Source organism: Corapipo altera, unplaced genomic scaffold, assembly GCF_003945725.1.
Source record: "Corapipo altera isolate COAL_440 unplaced genomic scaffold, ASM394572v1 60, whole genome shotgun sequence".
NCBI classification, from domain to species: Eukaryota; Metazoa; Chordata; class Aves; order Passeriformes; family Pipridae; genus Corapipo; species Corapipo altera.
This window is the reverse complement of record NW_020884912.1, coordinates 404501-426658: the sequence shown is the minus strand read 5'-3', so window position 1 is coordinate 426658 and position 22158 is coordinate 404501. Positions and strand designations below refer to the sequence as shown.

General features: G+C 44.2%; 1 protein-coding gene across 2 annotated transcripts in view; it reads right to left on the bottom strand.

The window, feature by feature from the left end:
- The window catches only part of RREB1 (ras responsive element binding protein 1), a 124611-nt gene that overhangs the window by 94339 nt on the left and 8114 nt on the right, over positions 1–22158 (bottom strand). The window lies entirely within an intron of this gene.

Sequence of the window (22158 nt, the reverse complement as noted above, 5' to 3'; positions counted from 1 at the left end):
ATTATTAACTGTGCTGCAGTCACATGAGAGAGAACAAGCTTCCCCTTCCCACCCTCATCCTGTGGGTAACATTATGTGGGCAGTGAATATATGAAGGAACATGGTGAGGCGGGGATGTGTGTGGAAACCTCCACGGAAAGGCTGCAACAGCTGTCTTTTTTAATTATATTTTCTTTTTGGTGGACGAGTTAGGGACATTTCAGGCAAGCCTGACCAATGCCCAGACACGTTCAGGCACCCAAAGGAGGGTGGGGTGGGGAATCCTCATCTCCAATCAGTACCACCTTCATTAAAGAGGGGAAATCAGAGGTTTCCAATTTTCCCCATTTCTTAAACACAATGATGATGGAGCACAAAAAGTATTTTTACTGAAGCACAACTGAGTAATTTCTAAACTGGTGGGCTTGCTTTGAAGATTTCTTATTTGTTGGAGGGGACTCAACAGGTATGAGAGAATAGAGGTAGGGAAAGGAGCCCACTATGTTTCTGAGGAGAAACTCTTGGCATTGAGACAAATGAGACAGGCAGCATGAACTACAACCCTAAGCTGCAATTCAACTGCTGGGACCAGAGCCTCATGCAGCATCCCTGCTATATGTAACTAAGAATAGAGATGGCACTTTCCAAAAGCAGCTTTTCAGGACTGAGAGGGAAATGACAGAGAAATTGCATGCAACCAGAATGGTACCCATTAAGCCCCAACTGTGCATCTGCCTACTCCTCATGCACCTCCCAGTCTGCCAGAAAGCTGGTGTTGCATTATTTTAACTGTGAATCAAAAGTTGCAGATGTGTGTGCACTGTAGAAACCTGGGCTGGGAAATACTAAAGACATGCAGCCTCTTCAGCTTTCCCTGACACATCCTGACCTAGCACAGCAGCCCCTCCTGAAACAGTAAATTGTGCTGACCTTAGAAGGGGGATAAGCGGGGCAGGCAGTGAGAAAAAGTGTCAGGTTTGACATCAGATGATATTTCCTAGACATAATTAAAAATATAAAGCACAGCACATCTTTAAGTGGTTATATCTATACAGTCTCCAGCCCTGTGGCACTTAAGGAAGAAGGGGGAGTGGAGATGTGGTTGATGACATACAATAAAACATAAATGAGCACATACAAAGTGCTACATATATTTTCAGTTAAGTTATAATTGAGTATGTCCTCAACAAAACAACTACATTTGTAATATTATACCATGCATCCATTTTATAAAATATTTCAAAATGTGCTTTTGCCTCGGCCCGCCTACACAAAATAATGAAGAAATATCACTTGTCAGGAACTCCCTAAGAAAAATAAACCTTAAAATAGCACGGTACACTCACTGAGTAACACGTATTTCTGCAAAACTGCTGTTCTTTATGTATTTTGCATCTGAAAACTGCAAGTCTCACACGCGTGCACACAAAAGACAGACAGACTGCTGCTGTGGACAAAATGGTGCCATTTAATACAAAAATCTGGTTTATGCATAGCCTGGCTGTAGTGCATGCTGGTCCCAAGCAGAGTGGGATGCAGCCAGTTATATCGAACAGTTGTGCCCTCAGCAACAAATGGTGCATTCATAAAACTGGAAAAGCCTCTGTCTAGGGGATTGCAGCTCTGCAAAGGAAACAATCGCTTGCTGACATTTTCTGAGGGAGGGTATGGCCAAAAGAGGTTGAGGGGGAGAAGTATGATCTACAGGAAAGCTATGTTCAGAAGAAATACCAAAATATAAGAGAAAAAAACCCAAATCTGCCAGTGAGCTCTCTTTGCACTCTCCTTCCATTAGCTAGTCTCTAACAAAAGAGCAAGGCCACCTGAAAAAGACATGTGCTTGGAAAACACTTGGTCAGTCAAGAGTATAGAAGAAAAAGAAGAAGGAAAGAAAAAAGCTTTCTTGTAGAACTCTGGCCCATGAAGAAGTGACAGACATCACACAGGCTGCAGTACACAAAGCCACATCTGACAGTCAGTTTCTCACAAGTTTCTTATCCTTGCCTTTATTAGCTATGCCACCTCCACACTGGTAACTAAAAGCCAACATCTGGTGCTAGCTAAATGTCAGCACAGACATTTAATAAAAATTTAAAGAGTCTGGGTCTCAACGAGGAAATCATTAGTGCTTTGAATGTAAGACCCTCCATGAGAGCTGAAAGACTGAAACAATCCAGGTTTTTAAACTGTGCAAAGCAGTGACTTTGTTGTGCACTAAGCTACATCTCCAAGCCCCATGCTACCTTGCACGGGGGATGCTCGGTTCACAGTCAGCGGCCTACGTGTAGTCCATCTGGACAGTTTATCTGGTCAGCACTCTGCACTGGGAAGCCCAGACGGGTCTGTGGATGCCCAGGTCTTGCTGCAGGATGGGAGCATGCTATGCAGTCTGCCCTCAGCCTAGGGAGTTCTGTCTCCTGAAGCTGAAATGCTAGGTACCGCAGCTTGCCTCAAACACACCTGCCATCTGCATCTCTGAAACCGAACCTGGCTTGCCCCTAAGATCCATGAGACACCCATACAAGTCAATGCAAAAGTGCTCCTTTTGGAGCTAAGCAGCATGGCTTATTAATGAATACCTGTCACCTGCTCTGTTCTACTGAGCTTAGTAATAAAACAAAAAAAACCCAAATCGTACACTGTAACTAAAGTTCAGTGGGAGAGTCAGTGAAAGTTTCCATAAGAGGTGAAAGAAATTGAGGCCCACCTGCACACTGATAGGAAATAAAAGTCTCCCCAAGCATTCCTGGCTTGCCCTGAGGCTGCAGTGGGGGATGCACCCTGTTTCCTCCCAGCGCTTACGCAGCACAGAGGTCTCATACCTCACCCAATAACAGTTTTCTACCAAGCCCAAAACTCACCATGACACTTTTAGAGCAACGAGACTGTCTTCCCCAGCAAAGGCAAGCCCAGCTAAGGACAGAGGACAGAAATTTTTTGTAATGGTTGTGACAGAAAGAGTCCCTCCATTATATTATCATTAAAAGACTGTGTTCAAAGAGACTTAATAGAGTCTTGCACTGTCTCTTGCACTGAAGCCTTTGCAAAGGAATCTAAAAAAGGGATGCACATAATTCTTCCTACCTCCAGTGCACCTTACAGTCCTTTAAAAGCCTTTTCTGATTCAGAGGGAAACAGGACTGTGGTCCCACAGACTGACAGTAAAAGAGATCAAAAAAAACCCAAACAAACAACAAAAAAGAGGATGAGTGGTTCTTCCAGAGAGAGAGAGAGAGCCATTCCTACACCTCAGTGCTACGAGCAGCAAAAACCTGCAGGTCTACTGGAGTCAAGGAATAAACACTAGGAGCTGCAGTGGTGAGAACTGAGCAATAGCTATTGGGGGACTGGAGAATGAACGGTAATGCCTTTGTTTACCAGCTGTGCACTGTAAATGATTGCTTTTGCAAGAAAGTTTGCGCTGTAGTTGCACAAAGAATTTCAATAAAACTGTTTAAAAAGCCACTTCATTAATGCTGGTTATCAGTTGGAGACATAAAGCAAATACAAAACTGCAAATGCTTTTGCAGAGGCATCAAAGCAATCTAAAAACTGATTTTATTCCTTGGTCAGTTTCCAAGCAAGGCAAAAGTTTACATATACGCTTAACGTTCAGTACATGCTCCCATTAAACCTGCCCTTAGTACTAAGTGAATGTATTTTAGAATTCAAGTGGCACACACGATTTGGTTTCCCTCTACAGGCCTTACAAAGGCTTCTAATAAACACATTATTGACATATTAGGAAACTGTTTGTTTTAAATTTGGAGAAGGTAGCAAAAACACCTGGGAAGTCGTGAGAGAACATCAACAGAGTTAAAAAGGAAATCACATCCCAGCCTCCTGAAATACTTTAATATAAAGCCCTTTGGGAAGTCTGTGAATAAGAGATGAAAAAAGAAGTACTCCATTTGAGAAGTGTCTTTCCTTTGAACACTGAATCACAGAATACAAGTCTCCACATCACCTTGCAAAATAAAAATAAAAAATAAATCCTGCCTGAAATGTGTCACTTTTCACTGCTGTTTACTTTGTTTGTAGTGGTTTGGTAAAATCCCACAAATATTTCAGACCAAAACCACAGTCTGTATTTTATATTTAGATGAACTATGGCATCTTTCAAGAAGCTATAATTGCAAGCCTGCATCTAAAGCTCTCCTTCTGCCTGCCCTGAGACCATGTTGCCACTGCAGGATAAAGAACATGGGCCACCACTGCAACCCTGGTGGTGGCCCTCCTCCATGCACTGGCCCAGCCACCCCACAGCTCAGTTCCAGCAGGATGCGAGAGCTGAGCCTTACACCACCCATGACAAGGGACAGTTTTGTTGAGTAGGATGGGTAATGCCTGTAGTTAAAATTTAAAACGAACAAAAAAGTCTCTTTGTCTTTCTTTTCTTTCCCATCTGATCCAGGTGGATCTAACAGGATGGGATTTGCCTCTTGTGCTGATGTGTCTAGTATCAGCCTGGATTTAAATCAATATAACACGCAGTAAGGAAAGGAGCCTGAAGGTTTCTAACCGGGTGTGTTGAACACCATGACCTCCTCACACCCCCGCCCCACAAATGCTTAACTGCTGAATGAGATTCCTCTCGTTTCCTGCATTGAATCATTTGTGTCACCACAAAGATGAGATTTTTAACTGTGCGCACACGTTTCTTATTTGAGGGGCATGCAGCAGAGGGTGTTTCTCAAACTACTGTCAGACCAGCCACAGACGGTTTGTATTTCTTCTGTGTTTGATGTATCATTTAAGTAAACCTGTGTTTTCCCAATGAGGTACAACTTTTCAATGATGCTGTTTTCTAGGAAATATGCAGGCAAATGCTGCTGCTTCCTTCTTTTGCAAAGTATTATTTGAATGGAGCTAGGAGGGGCAGGATATGCTGATTTGCACAATTAAAAATAACTTACAATTTGAACTGTGGCATCAGATGCTTCAACAAATTTCATTAGGGCAGGTCACATGTTCTTTTCAAAATGCCTTTTTTTCCACACCTCAAAACCGTTTCATTAATTTACCCACAAATTACCCCATTTTCCTTGCTAAGCTGATCAACTATTTTTTAATCATTACAGAATTCATTCTGCAGAAAAATTAGCAGCACTGCACCCCTCAAAAGCAATAAAGAAACATCCAAAGAGAAAGAAAGATGAGGCAAAATGCTAGACCACAGTTCCTTAATCACCCTCCCTAACCAGGATGGCTTTGTATAATTGCAGGCACAGAAGGGAGGAAATTGTGATCTCTGTTTAGCTGTGCACTCTCAAGTCAGTGGGATCTTAGTGGATGCCGGGTAGGAGCAGGCCCCTATAAAGATGCAACAAGCATTGCTCTGGATTGATCTGAGTCACGAGGAGCTCAAGCTGTCAGTCAGCAAGAGTTTGAGGAGGGCTGACGTGTTCTGGTCATCTCACTAGAGTGGAAGAAAAATTCAAAATGCACAGTACCCCCACAAACTCTCACCCAGACAAAAGCCTAAGGACAAGAACCATGTTTTTCACACAAGCCTACTTTTTCCACGAACTGTTGTCAACCTTTACCACCCCTTATTTTAATAAGGGAAAAACTACCATCCTTTTGACCTTGGACTTGTTCATTTTTTCTGTCTCTCTCAGTGCATGCTCTTTGCTAACCATTCTGCATGCTGCGAGCCCTGATAAAAGTGGTTAATGTTTACTGAAACCTGCATATGAACTGTACTAAACCTCATGCAGGGGGAGGCAAAGTTCTGCTAGCAGCATCCATGACCAATTAAAAAGAAGTGTTGGTTTGTTTTGTTTCTTAGACTCATTCCCCCCCTGATCCCCCCCGCCTCCCAAACAGCTGCATGAGTAGATGGGAAGGCAGCACAGGGAGAAGACTGAAAAAGTGCTTCTAATCCATCCACCTAGACAGTTCAAAAGAAGTCCCTGTTCTGAGTACCACAGGCCTTTCAAGAATACACAAAATCATTGAAAGAACTGACTGCTGCAGCTCTTTTTCTGGGGGATGCATATTTTATCCCCTAATAACTGTTTTCCAAAACAGTCTGAAAATCTACACACCAAGCAGAACTGTAGAGTGTTTCCTTCTAGCTTTCCTTGCTTGAGCAGTCTTGAAAGCATCCTATCAATCAAAGGATGAAAAAGTAGAATATTACTATCGTGAACTGTAACTACAACAGTTGATAAGTATGACTGAAAAAACTTAAATTTATCATAAATTCTTCTCAGCAGAGACACAATCTTAGAAACAACCAGGTTTCAATAGCTGTATCCATGCACTATTTAGGAAAAATGTTTAGTAGCACAAACTCAATGTATACATCATCCCTTCTTAGCTTACTGGCATTTTCTCCATCTGTATTCTAATATCCAGCCCAGAGAGCTCTAACAAACTGCTCCTCCTCCCTCCCTCCCACTGTCTCTGGTGACAGTGGGATGCTCTCAGGTGTTTAATGCCAATTTTTTTGTACTAGAGGGCAGCAACAGTGCCATAGTCACCTTGGAAACAACCATCACCCACTGTTTGCAGAACAAACAATGGTACCTTTTCAGCCAGTGCAAGGCAGGCAGGGCAAGGGGCAGCCAAGCAATTCTGGGACTTACAGGAGTGTTAACATATTGCATTCATTCAGTGCGTCAAAAAATAGTTCAGCACGAGGAGCAAGGCGCTCTCAAAGTGAGAGCCTTTGGCTGGAAACCACAGACAAGTGCACAGGGCTCAGAAGGTCAAACAAGTCTCCCCAGTCAGCAACGAGGTCTTTTCCTCTGATTTTTTTACTTGCCCTCCTGTTCCCCTCTCTCATACACACAGAAGGAAGAAAAACACACCTATTTAAACTGATCTTATCCACAAAAAGTCAAGTGTTCAGCTTCCAAGTAGCACTCTCTGAAGTTTTCTCAGTGTGCCAAAATATTTTAAAGAACTGTTTACCCGCACTTGTAGTGCTTTGTACCCAATGCATCAAGAGCCGTTTCCAGAAGCGTTCCTTGTGAAGTTAGCGAGAATTGCGGTTATTCAGCATTTCAGACCATATGCCTAGGCACTTAAACAGTTATATACCCCTCTCCTTTCAAAATAATTCCATTTTCATAGAGCCACGGGCAATCTGACTACTTTAAAATACAGATGATGTACATCTGGCTCAAAACTAACTTCTGAGTGGCTTCCTGACTCCTGGAGACTTTTTTCTCTGCTCAGAAAAAGACCCCCACCACCAAAGAAGCCTTTTTACCTACAATAAGCAGAGGCAGAAACTACATGTTTAAGGATTCAAGTTTTATCAATTTGAACACACTCCCATGAAGTGCTCACTCTTGTGGCCTGTCACAAGTGGAGTGTTTAAAGCAGAATGGAGACTGAGGTGTCACTCAGATACTTTAGTGCTTTATAACCTTCCCACAATGGCTTGCAGACACCTATGCTGTTGAGAACTGACAGCAGTCCAGCTGCCCAGCTCATCGGTAAGGCCACCTGGCAAAGTATCTCAAGGCCCTATGAAATCACGCTACTGCTTGACTTGTGCATAAAAGGGCACCCAGGTGTGCTGTGAAGGAGTGCCAGGCACAACACACCCAGCTGAGAACTGCACTGAGGTGATGAGAGCAGTACAAAGGTACAACAAAGCAGCTCTTGGGCGAGATCTGTATTTCCACATCACATTATAAACATTTTTCTACAGCCTTCACTCATATTTCACAGCACTCTCAGCTTTGGCAAAAGGAAAAGAAAAAAAAGACAAATCACTTTTAGACCACCAGAAACAGTGACTAGTGCTGTCCTACTAACTAAAGCCTCCAGCAAGCTTGTCCATGTGGACCAGACAGGTTCACTCATGACTTACAACCATGGTAGCTCAGTTGAGTCAGATTAACATTACTTAAAGTCTACCTTAATGTTCATTAAGATGCAGGTTAACACATTAACTAGTCTAGCACAGCCACAAACATGGCTTCGGACACAGTAGGCTCCTTAAGGAGCATCAAGAGAGCTTTTTTTTTTTTTTTAAATTGTGTTTGGCTAACTCAGTTGACCTCAAACAGTTGAGACACACACCCTTTTTGCCTGTCAGGACAGGGTCCTTCTCTGTCTTGCACTGCTGGGACAGGAGAAGTGAAATAGGTATGGAGGTGATTCACATTCAACCCATCCTTCACTTACACCTAATAGGGGGCGGAGGGGAGGGAAACATATGGGTGAAAAGCCGCAGCTGTTCTACGGCTGTTCCAGCTCTACAGCACAGGATTTATGGAAAACAAAACAGGAGGAACAGAAAAATAGGATTTGAATATTACTGACTTGAAAGAATCATTATAAACACCTCCTGCTCTGTTCAAGGGCTACCCTGGCCTCCATCTGCCTCCAAGGCCAAGAAAGGAAACATTAAACTTGAACAGCAGCCAGAATTCCCTTTCTACTTCCTAACAGTGCCAGGCCATGTTTAGGCGGGGCAGTCTCTACCTGCGGCAGACCACAGGCAGGGCGCTGCCCAAGCCTTGCTGCTGCTCTGCACATCGCGCTGTCACTGTGAGCACCAGCCAGAGCCCGGCAGAGGGGCAAACGCATCCAGCAACCGAGCATCCACAAGCAGCACTGAGTTCGGAGGGGAGCGTGCTACTCTCGCCCCAGCAACAGGCTCCGGCAATTTTGGCATAGGCACGTGCTCCGGAGGGCTCTGACACAGCCGGCGAGGAAGGCACGGGTACCAGGGCGTCGAGAACGCGCTCCCCGCACAGGACAGCCTTCCAGCGGGCTGGGGTTGCTATTCCAGGCACCGCACCAGTGTCCAAACAAACACGGACGCAGGCGCATCCCCGCAGAAACTTCCCGGGGTCACACCGCAGGGCAGAGCACCCAGGCCTCCCTGCCACGAGGGCGACGGAGAGGCAGGAGCAGCAGTGGCTGCAGCAGGGCCAGCCCTTCCCCTCCCTTCCCCCGCGCAGCCGCCCCCACCCTCCAGGAGCTCTATCGCAAATCCCCAGGCCGCGCCGACTGCCAGCTGACAGAACTGTTTAGTCAGCAACCAGGGAGAGGAGCGGCCGCCCTCCTCCATCCTTCCCCGGCTCCTTCCCGTGGTACCTCCCCGCCGCCAGCAGCGCCGGGGAAACACTCCCTTGCTCCCCAACCCTTCGCCCAAAGGGGGATTCCCAAAGTATTTACAGTTCCGAAAAGTTTTGTCGAGCTTTGCACGTAGCTGAGGGATCTCGGTTGTTGGGTTGGTTTTTTTTTTTTCTCTCCTCCCCTCCCCTCGGTGCTTTGTATAACCCTCTTTCACCACCCTGCCCCATCCCCCAGGCGAGAGGAGATCCAGAAGCGCTGCTGCTGCTGCTGCTGGAGGAACTTCCTCCATTTGCTGTGAGAACATCACTCCGGCGGCCCCGCGCCCCGCGCCGCCCCGCAGAGGAAGTGCAACATAATAGCGAGGCCCCAGGTGCCAAGGTTAGCTTGTCCTTTTCCTCTCCCCGGGATGATTTCCACTCCCTTCAATACCAGCCTCACGAAGAGCAAGGCCTTTAAAGTTATGGGGAAAAGTTGTGAAAAACAACGGAAAGAAAGCTGAAACCTGCTGAAGCACCACCACAAAGCTTTTGCACACTAAAAACTTACATGCTTACAAGGTTTAACCTTTTCTATGAAGCGAAAATTCTGGTTTCATCCATGCACAGAAAAGCTGAACGACTTCAGCCGTACATTTTTAAGCCAGAGAAGAAACCCAGCCCTGGCCAGCAAGGCAGCAGTACCATCAGCACATGGAACTGCCCGTGCCGGCTTTCTCTGCCTGGCCAGTACAGATTGTAACAGCTACAGCAGTACAAATGTCTCGGCTGAAAGGAAAACCGTATCTCAGGTCAGGCTGGAATAATGAAAATCCTAGGCAAAAGGCACGGATTTAGCCTGCAAGGAAGATGGAGATGATCACCCAAATCCTTTTTCTCAGAGCATCGCGGACACAGTTTCCACTCTCTATTCTGACAACACCTGCATAACTGAATGCACAAAGTAATTAAAAAAAAAAAAAAAGGTTTTAATGGAAAGTCTCACAATGCCTTATTACACTTTGCCCTTGTCAGTTTGCTTACATGGTACGAACCCGTGCATCTGCTTCCTCCAAAATGCAAAAACTCGGGGTAGAGTTGTTGGAGGGATGCTGCTACCCTGGCTCATTTCACAAAATCCTCTGCCTTTCCAAGTGTAACAAGGGGAGATTAAAAGGTGTAATAAAGCCCTAGGTGTTATGATGCTATCCATAATTTATACAGAAACAAAATGTCCCATGCTGACATCTCTATGACAAAGCATTTATTTGGCTTATACAAAAGTCTATTTCAGGGTGAAAAAGTGAAATCCCCTTTTTCCTCCTCTCCTTCCCATAACAAAAGAGATCCATGTTCTTTTTTTGCATTTCCTTCCAGCTGGGTATTCATGCAACTGACTCCAATTCATTTGATTACTAAACTGCAGAATAACTGAGAAAAGTGAAGAGTTACCAACCTGTCTCAGTTTACCATATTGTGAATATAAGGAGTTACTGAAAGAAAAGAAAAACAACCCTACACACAGTCTCCACATAAATAACTAAGCAATGGTGAGGACTGAAATTCCCTAGAAGAATTTTTTAAGTTCAGAACCCCTTAATTCACTCTTCCACGCTTTAGTGCTAAAACCTCGCAGTCTACACAGGCTGCCTGCTGCCAACATAGACAGCTGCAACACGAAGACACAAAAAGAAGGTGTCTTTTGGCTGGAGTTTTAGATTTCTACATGCTACCCTGTTTCACATGCTACTCCCCCAAACAGTTATATAAAAAAAATAAGTGCAAAAATCTAAAAAAAAAAAAAAAAAGGGGACTATTTTAACTGATGATAATTACTGATAGAGCCTGTATTTTAAGTGTGCAGATGCCATAAGGACCCTTCACAGTCCGAGTTCCTTTGCAACAAGACAATTTTCTTGGAAATGGCCCATTGTAGTTTTTTCACTTGGCTTTTAGCATATGTTTAGTTCCCTATCTTGAGCATTCCAACAAAACCTACATCAGTCTTCACTCCTGTTTTCTTTAAGCTGGTGTCTCTGGCTGTGATTGATACTGGCTACTCAAACCAGCTTCTTCCACAAAAGATGCTGACCCATCACTGGCAAAGTGCACCAGATTTCTACTAGTCCAGTCAGAACAAAACCTGGACCACAATCTTACATGATGAAACATGATCTCCTTACAATATCAAGCATGCTTAAGAAAGATATTCTCTAAAGATGGAAATTTACTTGCAAACAGAAAGAACAGCTAGAGGAGACCTGATTTCTAGAATTTTTTGCACAGCTAATGCAATAACAAGATTTGCATCAAGAGGGCAAACAAAGAATGTGTGGTAACGTGGGAAGATGAGACTATCTTCACAGACAAAACTCTCAAGCTTCTTGATACAAACAGCATGCAGTTTTGTGCCACCTGCACTGAGGGTCAGCACCTCTCCAGAAGTTCTTTCCTTTCCTTCAGCTGCTCATTCCCACGCCAGGGAAAGCCTATGGTTTGCTTCCTCTTTACTGACCAAAACAAAAGTTGGTGAGGTAGGATTCTCGAAAGACAGAAAAAATGAAAGAGGACTGGCTACTCAGAACATTTTAGAGATAGGGCTTACAGAAAACCCCCATAAACCCTTGTATCAGCATCTTGGAAGATTACAACAGCAGCAATGAGCTGCCAGAGGTGAGGCGGTAAACAAATTACCAAAACAAAACCCCAAACACCCTTCCTTAAGCTGATTTTGCTGCTTCTTCATCCTGTGATGTCAAATGCCATTTAGGTTGCCAAGGAAACCATTCTGAAGTCAGTAATTAAACGTCACGATGAATTTTTTTTAGTTATTAAGGCAAAGACACACCAGAAAGGGGAAGGCTGGGAGGAAATACCTAAATATCAAAAGACACTTAAAAAAAAAGGCAGCTTCAAAGAGATAAAAAACATCATGCACAGATCTCCACTGAGATTTCTCCCTCTGCATTGTTTGTAGTCACATACCTGGAAGAATACTTGCCTTGAAGTGGTGGAGGGAAAAAGCTTGAATACAAGTGGTGTTAAATACAGTCTTTAAAGGCAAACACCACAATGTTTGGGGGGGGCAAGTTTGACAGTGGCAACTGGGAAAAGCAAAAGGTGAGGGGCAGGGGAAAGTAACTCTATTAACATAAGCCTGCCACTCTTACAGTTACTGAAATCACAGTATAGAGATACCCATGAACTGACAGTAGCCATGGAGTGGATGCTCACTTCAGCGAAGCTGGAAGCCAGAACGAAGGCAAGAATCTAGATGTTAAAAATCTTTAAAAAAAAAAATCCAAAATGGTTGTGCTGGTTTTTCAACACCACAGCTCCAAGCCAGCAAAGATCCTAAGCCCAACAACACAGCAAATGTAGTTTCTATACAGAAGGACAGATAAAAACAGACATTGCTAATCACTCCCCACCCATGGAGCAGAGCTTGGATTAGGCTCTGTGTACAGGAATCCATCAACCCAGCAACACTGCTGCATGGATTTAAGGATCTATCCTAGTAGGCAATGCATCTTGTTTCATCCAAGGTTGGCTTGAGGCCCCTTCAAACATAAACTGACAAAAAGGCATTCCAGTTGATTCTTCTACTTTTCATCCTGGCCCCTGCTTCGGTCGAAAGACATGATGGTTCTGATGGTTTGAGCACCAGCCTTTTTAATGATGCTTGCACAGGCTTTTAAAACCTATTCTACCTGCACTGCAATCAGAAGTCCTGTCCTTCTCTGCTATGTCTTCTTCTGCCTCCTTGTGCCAGCACAACTGAATCGGCTGCACAGCAATCCAGAGAAGAAAACTGATCGAGCCAAAACTGAACTTTCAGAAGACAGAGGGACAAATACAAAGAGTCCTTATCAGCTTTTTGGCCTAGCACTTTAAGGCATACCTTTAAGATATTTATTATTTAGAATACATACCCTAAGAAAACAAGCAGTTGAGAAAATAGTTCTAATTAAAGCAACATAAACATGCCCTCCTGCTTACACATACACAATGACTTAATTTTATGTTTATTTTTAGGTTTTCCTGATCTAACACCCAAGAACAGAGAGACACCTGCAAAGCATATGCCATACTAGGGTTCCATTCCTTGCTCCTCACAGGGCCTTTAGGATATTAAATTTAAATTTAAGATACTAAATGCTTAGAGCAGCAGCAGAGAAATAAAAGAGGAGCTCTAAATTCAACAGTAAGAAATACAACCACAACTTGATAGTTTAAACGGAAAGTTTGCCTTTCTCCAAACACATATGTATGCTACTTCCAAATGCTATGTAATTCAGAGAAGCCACAGAGCTCAGAGCTCAGCTGAATAGCTTATTGGAATGGCTTTACACACAGCAACCTTCAAAGATTATACTTATAAATCAGTACTACATGATGAACAAGGCTTGTTTCTCCTAAGACCACTACATACATTTCATCAATCCTGAGAAGCTTAATAAAGGGAGTAAGTAACCTAGATAAAGCTGAGTTCTCATTGTGAAAGGCTTTCATACCAAAAGGTTTGAAATCGCTACTGTCTCCCTTGCAACTAAGTTCCCAGTTCTGGCAAGTTGGAATAAAGTTTTCATCAGCTAAACACAAATCAAGCAGTACACATCATTTGGTAGGCAGGTTAAGGTAGGGCTTTAAAAGCAAAGGTTCCTTTTTAGGCCATGTCAGTAGTGAAGAATGTGCAGCACTTTACACAGAGAAGGGGGTTAGCATGACCTGATCTAAACCTCTCCTTTCTCACTCCCTGCTTCAGAAGTGACTGCATTTCATTAGCCTTGTAGGCACCAATTTGTAAAGCACCCTGGGAACAATCTAATATAAGTAAACAGTAGTGGTAAGGTCAGTACTGAAACAAACTTCTTTTGGTTGCAAAAATTAATATCTCGATGTCCACCAACATGGACCAGTCCTACAGGCAGACAAGTGGGTTGGCAGACTACTAAAAAAAAAAAAAAAAAAAGGATGGAAACATAGCATAGTTACATCAATAAACATTTTAATTCTGTGATCTCAAAACAATTCCTCTGATACCTGCTGAGACTAAACGGATGGATGAACCCTAGTCATCATCCCCAATCAGCAGTCAAGCATTGGAAAGCAGGTAAACCTTATTGGGGGTAATATCACTTGGGGAGTGGATCCTAAAGATCCTAAAGAAATACTCCCAGAACTGGCAAGGATGAACGTCCCTTGTCTCTGGACAAGTTGCATTCTTCAAGGTTTAGATACACAGGGCATGCTTCAGGCTGCCATCTGTAGGGAGGAAGTGGGCTGGGGGGGGGGGGGGACTGGGGGAGGGGGAAGGGGCATATGAAGTGGAGGGATACAGGGACATTGCTCTTAGAAACCAGCAGTGTATTTGGGAAGGAAAGCAGCAAACAAAGCACCATGTAAACAAGCAGTTCTCAAGCCATCAGGATAGAAATAACTGAGCCAGACCCAATCAGCATCTTCTGACTGCAACTTGTCAACATTGAGAAAGTTTCCCAAAAAAGCTGATGGAGAATCATAGCAGCACCTGGAAATCTTTAATACTGTCCAAGTATATGTCTTACGGCAATAAATACGTAGGCAAATAAAGTACTTCTGGCATGTGTCTGTGATAGATGTTAACAAGGCAAACCAAAACTTTAACAAGTATTGGTGAACAATGTAATTAAAAGTATGGAACAACTGCATAATAATGGATACTCAGATCAGGACTCCAGCTTGGGAGGAAAGCCACAGAGGTGACACAGCAGAGGGCCACAAAATACTGAAAGGTGTGGAGAAGGCTGGTGGTTAATGAATACTTGCTATTTCCCTTAATCTAAGTCCTAAACGGTATTAAGTGGAAGTATAAAATGGCAGGTTTAGAAAATCGATTTTTCACCTCCTTTCCAATAGAGCATGTAGATAAACAGCAAAACTCAGCATCACAACATACCAAGTGTCAGTACAGGTTTAAAAAGCCACTGCATGAGCTCACAAAAAAAGCATTCTTGAACCTGAATACTGAAACCCCTTGGCTCAAGAGATTCCAGAAGCTGCATTTTGCTGATAGACTGCAAATCTATCAGGAAAGCATCATTAATGGTGCCCTCTTGCCATACTCTGTTTTGATAAATCCACATCGATCAGCATCTTGGGCTAGATGGGCTTTTAGTGTGACCTGGTACTAGTCACAAGCAGGACACCCTCTGGCTTTCAGTTTTGCAGTTAAAAAATGCAGCCTGACTTACTCCACAGAGTTTCACACAGAACTAAAAAACCCTTATACCACAGATCCAGAAGCATTTCTGTCAGCTTGAGGAGGCATCCTCCGCTCTGAACGCAAGTTTCACTGGAGGAGTAGGTACCAGGAACTACTCATTCCAGGGCAGGGCGTTCCTGAAGAAACGTCGCCAGAGCCACAGCTTCAATGTGATTCAGGTCAGGGTGATTTCAGAGGTTACTATACCAGGGCTGTCATCCCTGTCTGATGGCCAGTGGTTACCACACTTGCAGCAGAGACACATCCAACTCCAGAGCTGCCCATAATTGAAGTTTTAACTACCACTCAATTCAATTTAAGCACAGCAAACTCTGAAGTGCGCTCCTTGGGAGGGAGGAGACACGTCCACTCTTCTGCCTTCTCTGCCACACCAACCAAGCCCATCACACAGGGTCAGAGCAGAGCAGCAGGATGGGAAATCTCCAGAAAAAAAATTAAGTCTTTTCTACATCAGACATTTGCCTGAGGTCCTCACCTAGCCAGCGAGTACAGGCACACTTACTTCCAGGCCTTTGAGTAGGGATAGCGGTTAGAGGCTCGCCTGTGGACCACCTCTAGCAGAAGAGGCCAGCACAGAGCCAGTCCTCTTGTGGTATTGCCACAGGCCATATTAACTTGTTGCCTTCAATATGCATCCAGCAGAGTTCAGGTCATGGATTTGTTGGAAGTTCATCACTTATTCAGGCTTTTGTGTGAGAGGTCAATGCTGTCAAACTGTCTGCTTTCACAAGCACAAAAGCTCATGTTAAAATGTAAATACTTACAGGTGTTCCACCAGGCACTCAAGATGAAAGTCAGAGCAAATATATTAGTCCTAGCTGTATTTTACAATGCTGGTAGTACTTGAATGTCATCTATTTGTGAACCAAGGTTTTTATGTGGGTTCATCTACCTAGACAGGAAGCATGATCTAATGGTGGAGACACAAGACTGGATTTAGAGCACTTGAGCTCTTTTTCTGCCTCTCTTACTGTCTCCCTCTGTGACCTTCGGTAAAGAAATTCTTCATGCCACTGTCCCAGTTGAAAAGAATGTGACCAGATGCTTACTCGGTCCCATACGAGGGCCGTGACCCTCTGTCATTTTTCCTAATTACTACAAGAATTCTGAAAAGATATAGGAAATGTTAATCCAATCGGTAAAGTTAACCTGATTTAATATAAAGTATAAACCTTATAAAAGAGCACAACACCCTCCTCCCCGAACGCCTGTGTTACACTGCTTGTTTTTCAAGACGGAATCTCTGCAACTTATTATTACATCGCCCTTGATGGAGACAGCATTTTGCAAATTCAGCTTTGCAACAAGCCTGGGTAGGCTGGCTCACCCCTGTCGCCTAGATTTGCGTGCTGCATACCACTTTGCAAGCAATTCAAGCACGACTTCTCTGTTGGGATAACACCACAAGACTCGGAGCAGCACTGTGCTGGCACAGGCTTACTGGGAAAATCAACTCCCCAGCTGTGGGAAGAAGCAAAGCCGGCAGAGGCTGCAATCACCACGTCACCCTGGAATCCAGTTCCATGTCCAGTCCAACCTCGTTCTGTGACTGAGCTGCACAGTTCTGGAAAAGCTGGTATCCTCTTCCCTCAACACTTCCAGCTACATGTCAGATTCTCTTGTGACTTTTGGAAACTGCTGTATTAGCTATTAAACTGGAAGAAGCCATCTCAGGCCTGAGAGAAACTCACATTCATCCTGTATGTTACCTGTGACAGGGGTAATTTTGACCCCACATCATGGAGGTCAGACAGACAGCCCTCCCCTCTCCCCCTTAACCATGCAGAGGCATCACCATCAGGGAACCTGGTTATCAACATACAAGGAAAGGCAGCATCGGTAAACCTCATGGGTAATGCCAAGTGCCGTCTCCCTGGAACAACCAAGGGGAGTGGAAGGAAGCTGTGAACAACTGTGTTCTTCTGATGTGCATTCCCTTCCTCTGCTCAAGCACGCGCAGGACGCCAGGCAAGCACACATGACATGCTCCCTGTAGGATGCCACATCCTGCCGTATTTCTTACGGCATCCCAAGGCAAGCCAGCTACTTTTCAAACACGATATGATGTTTGACAGTATGATTTGTCACAGCATGACAGGTTCTCAGAGACAACATAGGGGAGATTTATCCAACAGTGCCAAACTGTTCCTAGCCACACTTTTCTTAAAAGGAAAAAACCCAAGCAAACAGACACACTGCAGCCACATACAAACTTTACAATGCCTATTCTTTCTCCTCCTTGCTTTCCGTGACTTGTTTTACGTATTTCTCATAACTCTCACTCATTCATTCAAAACCTTCCCACTCCCATAGAAAGTAAATGTCTGGTTTGAAGGGGGGGGGGGGGGGGGGGGGGGGTGTAAGATTCATGGAGGTTGTTTTATGTACTGCTTAACCCCCTAAAGCTGCTCCCAGCCTTTTTCCCCTCACCCCCCACACGCAGTGCTGTGTTTTAAGGAGCACTGGTTATGCTGACATCAGTGAGGCTCCGGGGGCCATCTAGGCAGCTGTTCCTGCTCCTGTGTGTGGCCACGAGCCAAGTCGCTCTGCCTTTTTGGTGATGTTCCCTCCTGTCGGCTACCCCCACTCCCGCCCACACGTCTGCAGGGTGGGGCGAGGTGGCCACTGGCAGCCCTTCCAAAGAAACCTAAGTGGAAAAAAAAAAGGCAGCTTTCATTTCCAGCCTCTGGTCAGAAATGCCTGGCAATTTTTGACAGCATGCTGTGGATTGAAGGAACTGCAGCTTTTCTTCCCGGAAAGCCAAAGCACAAGTTGCCCTTAGGACTTTGTCACCTAGAGGAGAAAAACATGTGCTCTGCCCTTCCTCTCCCCCACGTGCAGAGACAGCCTGCCAGCACCAGAGACCACTCTGCACAGCTGTTCCCCTGTTTTAAAGCAGACCCATCCATGGAGGCAGCTGTTCTCCAGCCAAACGATGATAGCAGAGCAGTAGAAAGTGCATCCAGATCACCCAAGTGCACAAAGCGGGTGCAAGACATCTTCCAGGCACAGGAGAGGGGCCACTGCAGTACTTCTTCTCTCTACTGCTCCCCACAAGGGCAAGAAACAGTGCGAGGGCAGGTAAGGTGTGCCAGGGCACCTTTTGGCCCAGCCAGTCCCACAAGAGCAGGTTTTAGGCAGCTGGCTATCCGCAGCTGGTAATCCCAGTGGCGCGGTGTGTCCCCGAGCTGAGCCACAGCCAGATCCGGGGAGTGAAAAGGTGACAGCCAAGCCAACTTCACATACACCCTTGGAGCCTGCAGCTCAGACCCCATGTCAAGATTAGGAAACTATGCGCACACAGAGAGCACATGAGCTGCTGGAGTACTTTGATTTAACTCTTGCACACACCATATGCTGAAGAAATTTGGCTTCGTGGCCACGTTTCTTGCTGGCTTTCTTCAAAGCGAACTCTCCTCAGGCCGCAAAACCTGTGACACTTCCTTGGGCCGAGCAATGCCTCCTCATGCAGATCAGGAACTCGAGTCAGTGAAACAAACTTGGAGCTGTGGCTCACATGGGTTAAAGATTCTGCTTTGAGTCAGGAATACTTTTCCTGAAAGCAAAATGCAGGCCCCAGTCCTGAAACACTTCCCCTAAGTTTGCCCATGCCAGCATTTTGACTTAAATGGAACAACCTACTTAAGTAGAATTATATGTGTTTAAAGTGTCTGCAGGATCAGTGCTTGGCTTGATCTAGACTTGCCAGTGACATACACACCCCAGCAAATTTAGAAAATACCTCGAGAGCTATCAGGATAAGCTCGACAAAAAAGAAATGGATAAAGATCATAACCCCCACCATGGCACATTTTAAATTTACATCTGTGTATGTTGGAGGATGATTCACCAGGACAGGAGAAATAGGGATGCCTGAAGGCTATGGCTGGAGGCACGAGAAAGATCCCTAATACTCAGTTTATATGGGCAAAGGAGAGTCTCAAAACCAAGCAGGTCTGCACCAGAAACACTGATAATTCTAGGAGTCACGCTTTTAGTTTTACCTCTTCTAAGGAATAAGAATTTAAGCAAAGTAATGTTAGCAATCCTAAACTGCAAAGAAACTCCCCTTCAGCCAAGAAACAAACTCAACTCCTTCCTTCTCTGTACTGAGCACAAAGGCAGCAGACAGAAACACGAGTTTCCCTGGAACAAACCAGTCAGATTCATTCAAATCTTCCTGAAGCACAACAGGGCAGAACCCATTCCTGTTCCCAGAGCTTATTACAGTAACATGACTAAACATGCTCAGCACTCCAGTGTGATAGGATGCATCCATTTGCTGATGCCAGAGGAAGATGCGTGTCTCTTCTACATGGCACTGCTCTCGCAGGCTGCTTTTCAAAAGATGTTTTGAAAAGCGACCTGCTGCGTACATTCTTAACAAGTCATAGTATCACTGGCTGTACAAGTGTTTGACCTCTACTTGCTATGCACTGTAGACAAAAATCTGACATCAGCTTATTCCAACCTTAGTAACACCAAACTGCTTCTACAAAGCTGGCAGACTACAACAACACACCGATAAACTCCCAGATGGAGCCCTGGAGTGCTGAAAATGCAACTAGTTTAGTACTTGAGCTCACGTTTTTTAAATTTAGGTTGGTTTAATCCAAGTGAGTAACCTGATTAAAATGGGAGTCTTCTCTGGAGGTCTAATTTCTAGATGTTTCCATTACTCCATATGCTTTCATGCTGTATAAACATAACAAATGATATGTCCATCACTTTGGGGATGATTTAAGCATTCAGTTTAAAACTACAACACAAGTCATTCAAGGCAACAGAATTAGATTACTCTGTGAATCGTAAGAGCCAGCAACTGCACTTCATTTCAGTCTTGGGAAGGTGATTTACTGAGGGGATGACATCTTCTATTCCCAGTCTCTTCTTCTAATTTCTTAATTTCAGAACCTTGACATTTGCCACTTTTACATACAGACTTAAAGCCAAATGGAGAGAGAAGGACATGATCTGACTATGATGGTTTAAAACACGTATTAAAGCCTGGAGCTTATTTGCTTCTAAACCAAACAAGACACAGACCACTGAACATGTGTATATACTTGCACCTATACTACCTAGAAAATAAATAAATAATCGGTCCCTCATGTGCAAAAAAGGCATCTATGAGAGCTGCCCAAATGCTACCTTGGAACCAAAGCTGTCTGTTTATAAGGAGACACCTCAGCAGCAGCAGTGCAGGTTCCCAGCATGCCTTTACGTTGGTATCTGGAAAGGCTCCACTATAGGGTAAGAAGATAGTTATAATTAAACATTTATACTGAGGCAGTGCCGAGCAGGTCGGTTCCGCAGCATGTTAGGTGGCTTTTCAAAACTCGGTAATTGAATGCTGATCCCTGCCCTGAAGAGTTTACAGAGTAGGAAATCAAAGCATAACACTTGGCATCTGTATACCAGGAATTAAACAAAGACCACCACCAGTTCATTTCCTGGGTCTTTGGACTAGGCAGCTCATATAAACATCCATTACCAGAAATAGTGGAAATTTTTAAATCAGCAGCCTGGACTTTCCTAATCCACATCTGTGCAGCTCTGTTTGAATTAGTAGCTGGGACAGTAACTACAGCATGCAATTTTCACATGCTGCTGGCATCTTCTTGTTCAGTGTAGATTATTTTTGGCCCAAATATTTTTCAGCAATCATTTTGAAAAGACAGTGAGCACACAAACGGAAACACTTACTGCAAGTCAGTCGACTCAGGCAGTGCAACCACTAGAGAGGCTGCCAACACATGAGGTCGAAAGTCAGCCAACAGCAGATCCTTCTGTTCTGGATCTCTAGGATGATCCCAGCAAGGCATCAGTACATCTACAATGCAATACTAGCACATGCTGGCTATTGGGCAGACCACGACCCTATGCAAGTCTGTGGCATTGCAAATCTACTAACCCACATCTTTTCCTATGGAGATTAGAAGTTACGCAATGGTGCAAATAAAAACTCTGGCCCCAAACACACAGGGGCCATCTCTGTTCCAGATCCATCCTCAGGGAGAATTTTCTACATTCCCCTTTTCCTGCAGGGAAGGATGGGCCTGGGAAGGGCAAGTCCTCCTCCCACTCACCAGAGTGAATACACTTGAGAAAGTTAAAGCACAGCCTCCAGGATTTAGAAAAGGGATGTAGCACTAGCTATACTTTCAATGATGCCCAAAATCTAGATGGAAGAGAATTTAGCCAAAGTAGGCTATTATATCACAAATTCAGTTTGCTGTTTATCAAACAAGCACCAAAAACAGATGCACTGACTTTTTAACTACACCTGTAGGAATTTCAAACACAAAAAACCAGAAAAATGCTATGAGTGTTTCAGTTTTTCAAAAGTTTCCTGGCATCTTTCATGCTATGAATGCTCAAGAGCTTTCAGCTGCATATACGCTGCATAAAATCTTAGTCCAGTGAAGCCCGAAAGAATTTTGCTGTTGATTCAAATGAAGCCACGTTTTCCACTTCTACATACTATTTACACATCTATTGATTTATTAAACATGTAACAGCAACTGTAATGGGGCATAATCTGTGTTCAGCTGGGTCCACTTAATTGTTCTGTGAACAACTTAACTTTCATTTGTTGGCTTTTGAGCATGTAAAATGAGTAACCTTGCCATTTATTTCTAACTTTTTTTCTTTCCTGAGGGAAAAGGGAACCATGGAAAATTCTCAGCCACTAGATTTAAGGAGCTTACAAGTTCCAAAAGGTTTGCAAGTAGAGATTGGGAACTGCTTGAAACTGCAGTTACGGAGGCTGCAGAGTTTACAGAATTCGCCAGTTCCTTCCTGCAGAGTTTATAATCTGCATGGCTTCCTCCCAGGGTAACTGGCATCCACTCCGAGGTACGGATCGTTTCACTCACCCCTAGAAATTCA